At 46.1% G+C, this 13,679-nt stretch overlaps 1 long non-coding RNA gene across 8 annotated transcripts in view; it reads left to right on the top strand.

Moving 5' to 3' along the window:
• The first annotated feature begins 1,802 nt into the window (after positions 1–1,802).
• The window catches only part of LOC143443914 (uncharacterized), an 85,511-nt gene continuing 73,634 nt past the window's right edge, over positions 1,803–13,679 (top strand). For 2 of the 8 annotated variants that reach the window (XR_013113327.1, XR_013113321.1), the window contains exons 1-2: positions 1,805–1,980; positions 2,645–2,775. This is a non-coding gene — a long non-coding RNA (uncharacterized LOC143443914). Of the gene's footprint in view, positions 1,981–2,644; positions 2,776–13,679 lie in introns of all 8 variants that reach the window. The other 6 variants (XR_013113328.1, XR_013113326.1, XR_013113324.1 and 3 more) reach the window with 6 other exon arrangements.

The following is a 13,679-nucleotide window of genomic DNA, read 5'->3' as shown; positions in this document are numbered from 1 at the left end:
AAGAAAAGAAAAGAAAAAAAAAAAAAAAAAAAAAATAAAAAAAAGAAAAGTGGACAACCACCACAAACTCCGAAGATTGGTGAAAACCTTAAGATTTGCCAAAGAACTGGGAAGACACAAAAGGTTAGAAACACAAGGTGCTTGTGAGTAGAGTTAGAAGGTTCTCTCCAGGCACAGCTCTGGAAATACCTTCTGCTTGAGAGGCCCTCTTACTCGGTACAAGGACAGTGAGGAGAGTGTACTGTACGAGTGTTCAAAAGAAGAACGGAAGCCAAAACGACCTAGATGGCGATGGCCATGAGGGAAATCAGCTGAGCAGTGGGATATCAGGAAGCTGGGGAAAGGCAAGCGAAAACAAACTTTTCATGTGGATGGGAAATGAAAACAAAACAAAACAAAACAAAACAAATGAGCTGTAAGAGGTCCATTAATAGTAACTTAAAAGAGACTTATTTTTTGTTTTATGTGTATGTTTCAAATGCATGTATGTATATGTACCATGTGCATGCACTGCCCAAGGAGTCCAGAAGAGGGCGTCAGACCTTGGGGCGCTAAACAAGATTATTGTGAGCTTCCATGTGGGTGCTGGGAATTGAACCAGGATCCTCTGAAAGAGCAGCCAGTGCTCTTAACGGCTGAGCCAGCTCTCCAGCCCTCACTCTAAATTTTAAAGAGTAAGACAAGAGAAAGAGGCACTAACTTAAGTTTTAGGCTACAGGAACTGAGTTGGCAAGTATTTTTGGTACGACTTGTTTTGGTCGCATCGGCTCCTTGGAGACAGATTATTATTTTGTAACTCCAGAATTAAAGCAGCATACCCTCCAGTATCTGTGACTGATTCTAAGCCCTCAGTCATCTAGGTATGTGCTCTGTACTGAGCAACGTCCCAGCAGTAGCATTCACTAAGTTGTTCACACTGGTATTGGACATTGTTTTATATTATTCATTTATCATGTGTCTGTGTGTCCATGTGCTAGTGTGTGCACACATGCATGTGTGTATACGTGTGCTTGTGTGTGTGCGTGTGCGTGTGCCACAGCTAACATGTGAAGGTCTGAGGACAACCTGTAGGTGATTTTTTTTTCCCCTTCTACCTTGTGGGCTCTGGGGATTGAACTCAGATCTTTAGGCTTGACAACAAAATCATTTACCCCCTGGGGCATCTTGCTGGCCCAACTTGCCTGCAACGTTTTTTTTTTTTTTTTGAAAATACAACCCAAGGGTGGGTATTTATTTAGAACTTTTGATCTTCTTTCCTCTGCCAAGATTTCAGACTTGCCCCACCAGGTCTGACTGAAGTCATTTGTAATGACTTCCTCTTATCAATTGTGACACTTATTGATGGGGCTGGACATTTGGTGGCACTGCTTGCCTTGAGTGTATCTGGTATTTGGAGTACAAAGGGGAGGGGAGGGTAATGAGACTGGGGTGGAGTGGGAAGGCCTGAAACCCCCAGTTACACACGAGTTCTTGAACCTGTCACACCGGCCCTGTCTCCTCACAAACCATCAGGATGACTAATGACCAGCTGCCGACGCATGTGTGTGTCCTGGAATTCTTATTACATGTCTGGAGTCTGGCTCTGGCCAGTGAGGACATTGTAGACAGCAGGTGCAGCCTTGCTCATGGGACCCACGCAGGGAAACCTCTCTCTCCATCTCTACTTTGGACAACCTCCCAGCTCTTTCTCCCTGCCAGGGCCTTGTCCTCGGTTGCCTTCCAGAGCTGAGGCCAGGGGACAAACACTGAACTGTGTTTGTCCCCTCCCACCCCTAGGACAGTGGTGGCCACTGATGTTGTCACCAATCCCTTTGTCACGGACCCCTCCCTTCAATCAAGTCAGTCATAAAGTAATAAGCAGAACTGGGAAAGTAGAGCCCTGGGTCAAAAAAGCCAAAAGCAGGTTTGACGATAAAGCTTTCAATAAAAGCTGGTGTTGTCTGGTGTGGTGGGATTACGCCTGTGAGCCCATCGTTTGAGGTAGGTTGATGGTTGAGGAATTACCTACTGACATTGTGAACTTAAAGATCAGAGAGACAGTCTGGCTCTTCTGTTGAGGACCTTACAGCTCAGAGCAGGAAACAGACAGTGAACAAGCTATTGAGAAAAGGGCTCAGATAAGAGCCACATGTGATGGAAGCCTACTGGGACACTAGTGACTTAATAGAAACCCTAAGCTGGAAGCCTGAGAAGGCTTCCTGGGAGAGGTGGCATCTTAACTGAGATGCAAAGTTCAAAGTGCTTTGTTCAGTGGCCATTGAGAAGTGGAAGTAACTGGCTAGGTATGGTGGTGTTCCTATAATCTTAGCACCTGGGAGGCTGAGGCAGGAGGACTACCGGAAGCTCAAGACAAGCTTGAACCACATAGTGAACTCTGGGTCATGCTTGTCTTTAGAATGAGACCAACTTAATGCCACCCCTTCCCAAAAAAGTAGATTATATTCCAGATAAGAATCAGCAAGAACAAAGGCTCTATGACCAAGAATAAGGGTGGAAAGAAATCGAAAGACTAAGAATGTGGTGGTTTGAATATGCTTGGCCCAGGGAGTAGCACTATTTGGAGGTGTGGCTTTGTTGGAGTGGGTGTGACCTTGTTGGAGTAGGAATGTCACTATAGGCATGGGCTTTAAAATTCTCATCCTAGCTGCCTGGAAGCCAGTCTTCTCCTAGCTGCCTTCGGAGCAAGAGGTGGAACTCTCAGCTCCTTCTGCGCCATGTCTGCCTGGATGCTGCCATGCTCCTGCCTTGATGGTAATGGACTGAACCTCTGAACCTGTAAGCCAGCCCCAATTAAATGTCTTTGTAAGAGTTGCCTTGGTCATGGTGTCTGTTCACAGCAGTAAAACCCTAACTAAGACAGAGAATGCTTTGGAGAGGGGACGAAGTGGGTGACAGACTGAAAGAACTGCATCCTGTCTCTCAGGAAGTCCTACTGGAAGAACATCTTCCCCTCTCCCTCTTTATTTTCTCCTCTGTCCCTTTTAATCCCCTTCAAATACTTTCTGTGCAACTGGGAATGTGCTGGTGACTCTGGGTGAGACACAGGTGGGCAATGATGCTGGGGTGAGCTACTTGGTAGGCAAGACGACAGTCCCCTAAAGGGGTCTGTTTTCTAAGCCATAGAACCCATGAATCAGTACCTTTGCTAGGCACGAGAGTCTCTGCAAATGTGATTAAGGGTCTAGAGATGTGGATATCATCTTTCACTATGTAGGTGAGTGAGCCCAGGAGGAATGTCAGAATTAAAGAGAGTTCTGAAGCTGCCATGCTGGTGTTGAAGACAGAGAAAGAGGCCAGCAGCTGAAGAATGCAAGTGGCTTGTAGAAGCTCGAGATGGCAGGAAACAGATCTCCTTTCGGAAGCCCCCTAAGAGAACACAGCCTTACGGACACCTTGGATTTTAGGACTGACCTTTAGAGTTGTAAGGCCACAGATTTGTGTGGCAGGTTAAACTTCTAAGTTTGTAACAACACGTTAAAACAGCAACAGTCGCTATTAGTAGGACTGTAGTTTCCAGAGTGAAATTAGGAGATGATTTATCAGAACATCGGTTCTCAACCTGTGGGTCATGACCCCTTTGGGGATTGAACAACCCTTTCACATGGTTAACCTATGACCATCGAAAAACATATCACAATTCATAACAGTAGCAAAATTATAGTTATGAAGTGGCAACAAAAATTGTTTTATAGTTGAGGGGTTCACCAAAGATGAGGCACTGTATCAAAGGTTCTCAGCTTTAGGAGGGTTGAGAACCACAACATTAAAGGAAGGAGGTGGGAGACAAAATCTCTCACTGGATTTTTGGTCAAATATCAATGTCAGCTGAGGACTCAGTCCTGTGCTCTGGAGAGAGCTTGGAAGACGGGGTGGTGATGATTCTCAGTTTTGGATATGCTAGGCATGTGGTGTTTGTGAGGGTTCAAGGAGAAGATCACAGAGTGAGAGTGACTGATGGAGGCAGGAAGACTGTCACTGCATAGAGTCTGATATCTGAGGGAGTATCACGATGGTCTTCAGATGCAGGAAACACACCTGCAGGAAACTCAGTCTTGCTCTGTAACCTTTGCCACTCTTGCAACCTCAGGGCACTTTCAAACCCCCCTGTTATGTACAGATGAGTTCGTTCGCTTCCCAGCTCCGGACTCAAAGGCTTCTTTGTTAGAGCCCTTGTTTCCTTGAAAGGCCATTTATGGTTTCCCAGTGTCCCTGGGCACTAGTTCATTCCTCTCCCTTTGTTGACAGGGTCTTATTATGTTGCACTGGTCTGTGGAACTCACTATGTAGAGCAGGTTAGCCTGGAACTCACAGAGATTCCCCTGCCTCTGCTTTCAAGTGCTGGAACCATAGCTGTGTACCACCCCTGGGTCTCATTCTTTCTTCAGGTGCTTGTCATCTGAACTAGGTCAGCGCCCCCACTCATCACCTCCAAGAACTCACAGTGGAAGCTTCCACACTAGCAGATGCTCTGGGCCGTCTCCTAGGGTTCCCTTCTCCCCAGCTGGTCCTGTCCACTGGTCCTGACCTCTTCATTCCCACTCACATTTCAAGCTTTGTTGTTGGTCTCATGGGCAGGAAGACTTTGCTTTCGTCATTGGAATCTGAGTTTCATTTTACTGTCAGGATCGGAGAGCTCTGGCCCTACTCCCTAACTTTTGCACACACTGTTCTATCTGTTTGGGAAGAATGCCCTTCTAGAAGGAACCACTGGGTCATGTGGCCATGCTCAGAGTACTTCTACAGGGATTTTGTGCACTGGGGGTAATTCTATTATGTGAACAGTATGGGTTGAACAGAGCTGCTGACCTACAACACCCATCTGCCATTCTGTCATGGGGGAACAGGACCCCTAATCTTTTCCACCAGTACATTCTCATCACTTTGGTCCAGTATATGTTATTGTTGGACTGATAACTGTGCCAATGTGTCTTTACTCCTACAGTGAGGTGAGCTTGCTTAAGTAGGAAGATGATTTCCTTGTTAGGTTGTGACAGACAGCTTATTAATTAGCAACAGGTGAGTAGCAGTGAGCAAACCCACGAGCTTGGCTTATGTAACCCAGCCTTCCCCTGCAGGGTGAGCTGTCTCACCACCGGCCTCTCTCAAGTGAATCCTCAGGCATCACGAGTCTCCTGGCTTCCCTAACAGACATCTGTCCTTGGCCCTCATCTATCTTGTTTGACTGGAGCAGGAAGGAATTGTATCTGCTGGAACGTGTTGGCAGGCCTGGATCCAGGCAGAGAGAGACAGTTAACTGTGGGAGAGGGAAGCAAGGCGACCTGACAGGGAAGGACTGTAAAATCCCATTCCTGTACACCCTACAGGTGGGGAGGACAGTCAGTGCTGAGAAATCTTGCAAATAGTGGAATCTGAAGATGCAAAGGAACCGGGAATCCTGTGAGCAGTCTTAGTTACTGCTCACCAGTCACAGGTCTCCTTCCCAGCTCTTCCCAAGGAAAGACCCAGCTGGTGCAGGCTTAAGGAACACTTTTCAGTTGTCTGGCTAATTGAGCTAACTCAGAGGGAGCCCAGTGTACTGCGACCCCATCACCTCATGTCATGGATTATTATTATTTTTTTTAATAAAAAGTTGGTATTTTCTTCTTTCTTTTCTTTCTTTCTATTCTTTCTTTCTTTCTTTCTTTCTTTCTTTCTTTCTTTCTTTTTAATTTCCCCCAGTTTAAACAAAGAAGGCAGACTGAGTCGCTCAAATGATCAAATTACACTCTGACCTCCACCCCTCCAAGGTTAAGAGTGGATAAGATGCTGTACACAACCCCGGAAGCAGTGAACTAGATGACAAACTTTGTCTATTTCTGCAAAGGATGTTACATCTAAAAGCCACAGAGAAATCATTAAGCAGCAAAAGGGTGTGAGCTATTTAAGCCCTTAGGTCACCTTCTTCCAGAACCATCCTCCATTAGGAGAAAGGACCTTTCCAAAGGAAATACCCAGGGATTCACAGTCGCCACTGGTCCCTAAGACGCCTCTTACTGCTGAATCTAACCAGTTGACACACATCTGAATGAATGGCAGTCTAAGCCCCAAGACTTGGGAATCTAGACCTGAGAAGGCTGAGCTTGTATTAACCCCAATACCACTGAATTCTTTCCAGACAATTCTAGCTTTCTGACCCCTCTATGGCCTCAAATGCTGCTTTGATGTTCAAAGCTCTTGTGCTAGTGGTCAATCGGTCGGTCCCTTCTCTTGTGAGCAGGCACATTTCTCTGCAGAAACCAAGCTGCTGTTTTCATACTGTATTTCCTGGATGCAACAGGTGATTTTCTTCACAATTTTTTTCACAAGTTCTGTTTCCGCCCTCTACTTTCACTCCAGTCCTCCCCTACCCCCACAGGCACCTCCTTTCTCCTTGGCTCTGCCTTTCTCTCCCACTCTGATATTATAGCATTAAGGTCACACCTCTGGAGGACTGTCACCGCCCTGCCCCAGCTGGTAGCTATGGCCTACTTTAGATCATGTTGCAGGATAAGGATGTTTCTGGTCCCTGAGCTTGAACTCCCTCTGTCTAGCCAGTGATGTTACCTGTCAGTCAAGTCCACCCTCCCTCCTACTCCATCCTGGTGGAAGGAGGGTGGAGGGACAAGAATGGTGGGATAAGTAGATATCCTTGGCTCATAAAGTATTCCTCATGGGAATACCCATTTCCTTTTCTTATAAAAATACCTGTTAGTGGGTTTTTTTTTTTTTTTTTTTTTTTTTTTTTTTTTGCCTGAATAGCTCTCTGACTGTCCTGGAACTCACTTTGTAGACCAGGCTAGCCTTGAACTCACAGAGACCCACCAGTCTCTGCTTAGATTTAAAGGCATGTGCTAGATTTAAACACATGGTATTTTGTTTTATTCTATTTTTTGTTGTTGATGTTGTTAATTTATTTGTTTGTTTGTTTGTTTTGAGACAGAGTCTGACCTTGAAAAGAGCAGTTCTCCAGCCTCTGTGTCCTGAGTGCTGGGATTACAGATGTGAGCCTCCTTTCAGTTCAGATTGTCTTTAAAAGTTTGGACTATAATCACTACAAGCCAAGGATCAGAAAAGAAAGGTGACCTTGGCTGTTCCCGAGACAGAACCTTGTGCATTGCTTAGCTGGCTGTGTTAGTTTGATAGTTGTCTAAATACTGGCTCATGGGTGAGGAGTGTCCAGATCCTGTGATGTCACAGACCTTGACTGAGTTGCAAAATGGGATTCACAGTAACAGTAGCTTATCTTACAGAACATCTTGAATTAAAACAAAAATCTGATGTTGGGCGTAGTGGTACACACATGTAATGACCACACTGGGGAGGCAGAAGCAGAGAGATCAAGAGTTTGAGGCCAGCCTGGGCTACATGAGCTCCTGTCTTAAAAACCACCATCATCTCCACCACTACCATCACCCAAAACAAACTTAGAGTCCTGAGATTAGACAAGAGGCCTGTAAAAATATTTTAACCACTACAGAGAGAAGCTGCCTCTCCTGGTCCACTGGAGTGCTCGACAGGGTCTGGGTGACCCAGGTTACTTGGTGCAAATGCTCTAAGAACCTTTTCCTGGCTTTCTGGGGCTGTCCACTGGCATCTGGGTTAGACTCAGGCCAGATGATGTCAGCTCTTACCCAAGACTTAACTCATGGAACAATTCTGGAGGCTGGGGTAACAGAGCCCAAGGTTTGACTTGGGAACTGATCCAAGGACAAAGGCCTCTGTGCCATCTGAACAAATACTGGGAACAGTCACTGTTGCACGACATTCACAGTTCACATCTGGTGTTAGGAAATCTACACTTTGAGCCAAGGATGGCATCCTGGCTGGAGCTGGACACGAGGGTGTCATTGACAAGATGCTGTGTGAAAGTGTGGCAATCCAGCCAGCAGCTGACAACACACAGAACAGACACTAAGGGACACCTGATGCCAGTCTCTTGTCCTAGAGAGGACTCCCCCAAGGGGCCAACCATAGGGCCATCTCAGGCTAGGTTGAATTAAAATAATGTAGAAACAACTGGGTGAATAGATGGCAGAAAGCAGCCTCTTGACCCATCATTTTGCCAAGCAGGCTGGTCAGACCAGGCTAGGTCCTCTGGGGCTAGAGCTCACTTGTTTACATGGCTCTTCTCCAATGGCAGAGAGAGGCCAGCGGAGGCTGTGCAGTGCACATTTCTCTAGGGCTCACCAATGAGGTTAATAGCAACTGCCCCCAGTAATTAGCTTTACCAAGAAGAGTAGACTTGCAGTGTGGACATAAAACTCTTTTTTAAAAGCACTCACCTCAAGTCAGGTAGTGGTGGCACACACTTGGGAGGCAGAGGCAGGTGGATCTCTGAGTTTACACAGTGAATTCCTGTGTCTACACAGTGAATTCCAGGACAGTCAGGACTACATAGTGAGACCCTGTCTGAAAAAAAAAAAAAAAAAGAAAGAAAAGAAAAATGGAGAAAGAAAGAAAGGGTACTCACTTCACCTCTCTTAAAACAAACGGAGCCCATCACAGAAAAACACAACTGAACACACACAGAGATCAACAGATCCTGGAGATCCCACCTCTGATGGGTATGTCTACATCATAGCTCCTGAATCTCTGGCTCAGGGAAGAGGAGCCAGAAAGATTGCCAGAATACCAGAGAGACTCCAGAGAAGCAGTCTCTCCTAGAAACAGAGCATAAGTGAAACTGAAATACTAGCAATGTCAATAAACAAATTAATGTGGGTCAGGGAAACGCCCCACTAGGCAAAGAACAACAGACAACTAATGGCTGCAGGGAGAAGGATTAGTGTTTCTCAGAGATGAGCCTCCTTATTGGTTGTCCAACGTAGAGGGGTCAGCCTCAAAACCATATAGACATCATCAATAAAGATAGACTCAGAAGGTTGTATTTGTGTATGTTTGTGTGTGTGTGTGTATGTAACAAAAAATGAAGGCTATCAACTTGAGAGTGGGTGGCATGGGAGGGGTTGTGGAAAACAACGAGGATAGAAAGAGATGTAAATCTATTTCAATTAAGCATACACACATGCACACACACACATATTTAAAAGTACCCACTTTGTTTCAGATTCAAGGACTGTATCACTATGTTTCTAAACAGGAAAAATGAAAGGCAAAGTTCTTTGAAGATGTTTAAAGCAAATGATAATCCTTCAGGGTTTCCCACAGTTGCTCTTAGGCCCTACGTTGCTCCCGGACTTATCTTTCCTATTCTTCATGCTGTGTGCTCATGCTTCCAAGTAGCTGAGGTGTACTGGGAGTTTGGGTGCTTCTGGGATAGTCCAACCAAACGGATGTGGGACAGAATACTAGGATGGTCCTTTTCAGCCTCGGTGGAGGTGGTGAAGGTAAGGAGAGATCTGAGGCTCGTGGAAAGCAGAGACGTGTGAGTTCTCAGTCTACTGGGCTGGATAGAAGGCCCAGCATCATCCATGTGTGCTAGAAAAGGACATTTTGGACCCACCAAACTTCCTTTCAAAAATGCAAAGAGCTTCAGTATGTTCCTTCACACCCAGGTGCAAAGGAAGACTCTGGGAGGACACACATGTGATGTGGCCAGGGTGGTGTTTTATTCACAATACTGACATCTGTTGAGCATCTACTATAAGCTAGGCACTGTTCTAGCTTATGAATGGCTACCAACTTAGTTATACTGAAGTAGATGCTGTCAATACCCTCATCTTACAGGAGGGAAAACAGAGGCCTTGTCAGGCTAAGTATTTTGTACAAAGGCATCCTTTCAGGATCTGAATCTAATCAGTTGTCCAGGCAGGGCTATTTGCTTTTGGATTCTCCTGTCTTCATACTCCTCACAGTATGTCTGGATTCTCAGGTTCACCATTTGCCTGGTACATTGTATACTTTTACCTTTACATACAGGAGTCCATAGGTTTTCTTTCTAAAATGGTCCTAGGAAGTAGATGCATTGTGCAACATCGACTCCAGGATGAACCTCACACATCTTTTTTCAAGGTCACATGGCTAGTTGGTAATAAACTACTCAGGGTTTCTGATATGAAATAAATGTCTGTTGCATGGATTTCAATTCCATATGACAGAACTGGAGCAATAATAAGAACCAACACTCAAATTATGGCCCAGGAGACTTAAGATCTATCAGCAAGAAGGAACCTTCTTTAGAAAGAGTAGCTATATCCACCTTCCTGGTGGCTAGCTTTCCTTGGCCTTGCATATGGATTGTTTTGGGGTGGGGTGGGTCTCCTCTGTTTTGGGAGGTCCTGGGCAGGGTCACAGGAAGAGTGCATTCAATATGGAGGACGTTAGCCAATGCAACATGGCTCAGAGTCTCCTGGCTGCTTTGCTCATTGCTGTGAGAAAATATCTGATAAGACGAATTTAAGGAAGGAGGGCTTGAGGGAACACAGCTCGTCATGGTGGAGAAAGCATGGCAGTGGGGACATGGCAGGGCTTGGTTACATTACTTCTGGGGTTAGGAAGGAGAAAGAGATGATGCTGGCACTCGGCTTACTTCCCCTTCCCCCTAAGCCTGGGACCTGAATGCATGGATGTCTGTGTTCAAAATGAGCCTTTCTCCTCAGTCAGAAGTCTCTAGAAACAACTTCATAGATATGCCCAGGGGTGTGTCTTCCAAGAGGCTCCAAATTCAGTTAACATGTCAATAAAGACTAACCATCATGGCTCCTTTGTTCAGGAAGAGGCTGAGGGTTTGCCAGGCAATAACTATCAGTAATCCATTAATTACAAAAGCAAAGCTAGAGGAGACCATAGAGACTATCTTTTCATTTTATTGAAAATGCTGGACAAGCCAGTACACGGCTTTAATCTCAGCTCTCGGGTGGCAGAAGCAGGCAGATCTCTGTGAGTTAAAGGCCAGCATTGGTCCACAGAGTGAGGACAGCCAGGACAGCCAGGGCTACACAGACAAACCTTGCCTTGAAAAACTAAACCAAAGAAAGAAAAGAAAGGAAGAAAGAAAGAGAGAGAAAAAGAAAGAAAAGAAGATGTTGGCTAAGTCTGGAGAATAAAGATACTTGTTCTGGCTACTGCTCCATTTTGGCAGAGCTGGAAGCAGACTGTAGGGCCAGGACACGCCTACCATCCCAGGAGATGTCAAGATATGACACCATCTCCATAGACAACATACTTCTTGGGTGAAGAGAAAAGGATGCAGCATCTATCAGAAGTCCTACTGGGTGCTTTCTAAGGCTGCCCAGGACATTTTCCAGAAATGGGGTTTTCTTGGCCATCAGTGATTCCACATATTTTCATATTTTCCTCCCTCTCCTTATTATGAAATCTGAGGTGCTTCTCCAATGCGTTCTCAGTGCAGAGAGTGTCAGAGGCATGAGGAAACCCCAAACCACAGAGCCAGGAATCTGTCTGCAAGAGGGAGCCACATGGGGATCATAAAGCAGGACTCAGAGCCCATGTGTTCACTGCCACCCAATGCCAGCCCTGCTTCCTGGCACGGCCTATTGGCCTGGCAGACGCAGGGTTCAGTCAGAGGGCACCCCAGAACCTGTGAGGCATGAAAACACCAAGTAAACAGCCGGAGGAATACCTCCGATTGAATTTCAGCTCTCGGCTTGGGAACATCTGTCTTATGCTGTGGCTGGGGAAGGGGATTTGGGTGGGAAGGTTAAGATTACTGTGTCCTTCTGATCAAAGGAAGTGGTTCAGTCCAGGGGACAGTCGTTATTGGGATGTTTAATAGGGAGCCTGCAGGGACATGGGGAAAGGGGAGCTTGAGGAGAAGAAAATCCTTCCCCACACCTCCATATCTCCTAGCCTGCAGCTACTCAGCTCTAATCTGTGGGATTCTGCCTACGTTTGCCTTTAAGGGAAGACTCTGTGGTTAAAACTCTTTTTCTTGGGGGCAGGGAGCACTGATCTGAAGAGGAGACATGGAGTGGGGGTGAGCAAGGTTGCCATCTTCTGCAGGATCTTTGTTAAGGTGGCTCATGCCAAGAGCCAGGTCTCCATCACTCTACCACGCTGAAGCATGGGACCGGGGTCAGAGCCACTGTGTGTGGGTAGCCCACCTTGCCTAGGGAAGGTTCACATTTACCTGGTTTTCAGGACAGCACCATAGCTCGTTCCCTTCCAGCCCCACCCTACCTACCACCTATCCCTAACGTCCTCTTTAAGAAGGGTTCAAAGGCCTGGCACAGACTGAATAGATAATAAGGATGATTAAAAATCCAGGTTCTAGGAGGGCTGGAGATGCATCTCACTTGGTAGATGTTTATCTAGCATGCACAAGGCCGTGAATCCCGTCCCTAGCATTGTGTAAACAGGACGATGGTAGTACGTGTCTTTAGTCCCACTTCTCCTGAGATGGAGCCAAGGAAGAAGCAGGGATTGTGTGGTAGAGAAGGGGAGGAAGAATTCCAAGACCATAAACACTCTGAGAATTACTCCGGCAGTTAACATCATTGGGTCGTCAAGCAAGCTTCTTAGAGTTGGTAGCAAGGATGTGAAGAGTTTAAGGTAGCTCCTGCTGCCTCTGATTAGGCAAAGTAGGCTAAACGGAATACTGTGAGAAGCCAGAAAAGACACAGTTACTCATCTGATTCCACACGAGGCTCCATGAGCCAATGGGAAGCTTACCACTGTAACACGCCCTGCGGGAAAGGTCAAAACTACCACAGGAAGACTTGGAGATGGCAGGCCGGTGAGGGGTGTGCTCTGATATTTAGTGAAGGACTGACAAGTCTCCAAAACTGGAGGGCTGACACCTTTGCTGACTTCTGAATTCCTGAACACCAGCTCGCTCTCCAGATTCCATGACCGGCATCATACGCCACCTCCCCCCGCCCCGTGTTCTCTTCCCCCCTTGCAGCTCTGCACACTTAGCTATTAAAGGAAAGATGACTTTTAAAGCCAGCCTTCCCTAGGTAGTAGGTGTGCAGGTGGGGGAAGTTGACTGATCTGGGAGTAATGACGACAAAGGAGAAGTTGAAGCCAAACAGGGGAAAAAAAAAAACCCAAGATTATTAAAAGATTGTAGATTCTGGAGCAAACCCATTTCCCCAAGAATAGAGACCATGGAAGGAAAAAGAAGGCCTAACGTTTCCATTAAGATGCTTGTAAGTATATGGATTTCAGCCCAAGGGAATGATAGTGTAGTAATTCAACTCTCTTGTCCCCATGACTAAAAATAAGGATGATTAAAGAACGGAATCCTACCTCTGCCATCCCAGACAGCAGGCTTTGCTCTTAAACTTACAAAGTGAGCAAGTCAAGCACAGTGGAGAAGGAATTATCTTTAGGAATAGTTTTATTATCTTCCACCCATCATTAAGGGAGGAAAGGTCCCAGTGTAGTTTCTTCTGAGGCTGAAAACTTGCTGGGTGAGACAGAGAAATGATTGGACCTGATTCCTCAGACCGTTAGGCTGGTGGCAGTCTGCAGTTCCTCTAAGGTCTCCCAAGCTGGATCTCCAAATGCTTCTGTTCTATTTGAAATGTCACCCACACCTCTTGGCCTCTTGTCTCCAAGTGTCTGTCACAGTGTTTGCTGTATTTATGTTAGGAACTCCCATCACCCTAGCTGTGCAGAAGAGCCAGAGCCAGTCGACACATGAGACTGTCACTTTGATAATCTCTCAGACCCATGAAAACAATTCTAACAAACAACAGGACCCAAACGGGGTCTTCTGTATGGAGCTAGCCAGTGAGATGCACGCATCCTTAGATGCAAGACTCAGAGGTTTCTGG

The sequence above is a fragment of the Arvicanthis niloticus genome, chromosome 11 (assembly GCF_011762505.2).
Source record: "Arvicanthis niloticus isolate mArvNil1 chromosome 11, mArvNil1.pat.X, whole genome shotgun sequence".
NCBI lineage: Eukaryota > Metazoa > Chordata > Mammalia > Rodentia > Muridae > Arvicanthis > Arvicanthis niloticus.
The sequence above is the reverse complement of the archived record's forward strand: the minus strand, read 5'-3'. Positions and strand labels throughout refer to the sequence as shown.